Source organism: Cyprinus carpio, chromosome B22, assembly GCF_018340385.1.
Source record: "Cyprinus carpio isolate SPL01 chromosome B22, ASM1834038v1, whole genome shotgun sequence".
NCBI classification, from domain to species: Eukaryota; Metazoa; Chordata; class Actinopteri; order Cypriniformes; family Cyprinidae; genus Cyprinus; species Cyprinus carpio.
In genome coordinates, this window is record NC_056618.1 from 6,299,965 (window position 1) to 6,302,275 (window position 2,311).

The 2,311-nt window shown below is 35.2% G+C and overlaps 1 long non-coding RNA gene across 1 annotated transcript; it reads left to right on the forward strand.

The window, feature by feature from the left end:
- Nucleotides 1–258: 258 nt before the first annotated feature.
- On the forward strand, nucleotides 259–1,332 carry LOC109064759. The gene is made up of 2 exons (XR_002013446.2): nucleotides 259–1,074; nucleotides 1,274–1,332. It is a non-coding gene; the product is annotated as an uncharacterized LOC109064759 (long non-coding RNA).
- Nucleotides 1,333–2,311: the final 979 nt, after the last annotated feature.

The window sequence follows — 2,311 nt, forward strand, 5'->3', positions numbered from 1 at the left end:
CCTTTGTACCAGGAGAGAGTCACATGACTCACATTCACCACTGAACACAGCAGCACACATCTGGAGACTGATGATGAAGGATTTTGTGGACAGTTTTTGGAGATGACAGGAACAGGCAGAAGAGCTGAACAACAAAAGAAAATAAAGAGACAAAAATAAAGTCAGAAAATTAAGTAAACAAGCTACTTTGTTATAATGTGTCACTTTATAACCCCACAGTTCTCATGAAGTCACAATTTTAAAAACTGAAGTCAGAAATAAAGTCACAGTTTTGCACAAGGCCTATAAAGTTGCAAAATAAGCTTATGTAGAGTGTAACACTGAAAAAAACTTTTAACCACTTCCTCATCAAAAGGATTTTTCTTTTTCTTACACTGTGGTTTAATTCTAGATATTTAAATAGATTTTCAGCAGCTGAAGCGTTCATCCTGGAATGATAATTCTTTTTAAAGATGTAGTTTTTTGCTTTTATTATGATAGGACAATGAAGAGTTGACAGGAAGTGAAGTGAGAGAGTGTGAGAGTGTGAGGATCAGGAAAGCTCCTCGAGCCATGCAGGATTTAAACTCAGGACACCTGTAATGAAACCGTTCTGTATGTCGGCGCTGCCCAAAAAGGCTATCACTGCGGCATCAACCTGACACGAGAATTTACCCTCTTTCACTTTGTGAGTAGAAAGCCATGGAGGAGTACAATGAGGAGGCATTAAAACAAGGCTACATCTTCCCTTCAGCTTCCCCTTCTGCTTTGAGCTTCTCCTTCATGGCAAAGAACGATGGAGGCTACTGCAATTACTTTACCCTCAACAAGATTACTGTGAAGTTTCGATACACACTTCCTCTCATCGCAGTAGCTTTAGAACAAGTCTGCAGAGCCACTGTTTTTACCAAGTTGGACCTCCACAGTGTACATATGATGGAACTGAAGGGAAATTCAGAAACCGACTGAACCTGGATCATCAGACTGGATCTCTGACAATCACAAACAGCACAACTGAACACACTGGAGTTTATAAACTATTGATCATCAGCAGCCGAGAGACCAAATACAAGAGATTCAAAGTTACAATCCGTGGTGAGTAACATGGTGATCTTATTTAGTGTGCCTTTATTTGGAAATCACATTATTTCACTTTAATTAAAATAATTACATTGAAAAAAAAAAATATCAATTGGGATTTAATTTCCATTTCCAGAATACTTAGATTTTTTAAATGTGATTTATCTTAGTACATAAATATAAACTTTTTAACTTTTTGCATTTTTGCATTCAGGGAGTGAAAGAAGTCCAGATGGGGGGCCTGAGCAGGAGGGGACCCCCTTAATGCAAATAACAACACCATAACAATAATAGAAACTATTATTGCACTAGTATTGCACATTTTTGATGATATTACATTCCCAATGAGAGTGATTGTTTTCTTAACTATTTAACTTTGGTGCTTGTGGAAAAAAAGGTGACATATAACAGTATTTGGTTCAACTTGTATATATTTTGTTATACATGAATTTACTTTACTACATCAGTTTGTGAGTAAATTAACTTTATACAACGGGTATACGGAGGTACTGTGTTATTTGTTACTGTATGTCCTTTATAAGAGAATGCTATAGTTCGTATTGGCTGAATGAGCCCTGAGTGACTGTTCTCTTTAAATCATATTGGTTTTTGTATTCCACTACATTTATTGTATTCTGCCTTGCAATAATTGCGTTTGATTGTTGAATTTTCATCCATAAGTCATTTAGATAAAATTGTCTGCTCAATAAATAAACGGTCACACAGATACACTGCTGCTGGTATTAGTATCTGATCATGTCTGTCCTCTAGTGGACAAACACTGATTTTACTTAAAAGCTGTTCGCAAGTAATCTAATGCATAACAGATTTTAATGTACTGTCACGATCACCACTGCACTACATTTCCCACAATCCCTCCTGACTCTTATCTGTATGTCCTCCATTATATGTTATAACGATCAAACGATAATAGCCATATGGAATATAAACTGAAGAACAGACTAATGTTCACATTTATTTTTAGGACCAAGAGCATGATTGTGGTCAGTGTGTTTGATTTTTCTCCCTCACTCCAGTGGTCAGTTTCTTTCTTGAACTGATTGATAGTGTGTTTTCGAGCAGAAACCCCGCAGCCATAATGAGATTCATGTTTCTAACATTGTAAAATATATTTTAAGGTTTATAATGCACTTTCTCTGAACATCTCATTTGCTAATAAAATTCTAAATTTATAAATATATTACTAAATAAATGTATTAATTGATTAAATTTTGTTTTTTTAGATTATTTT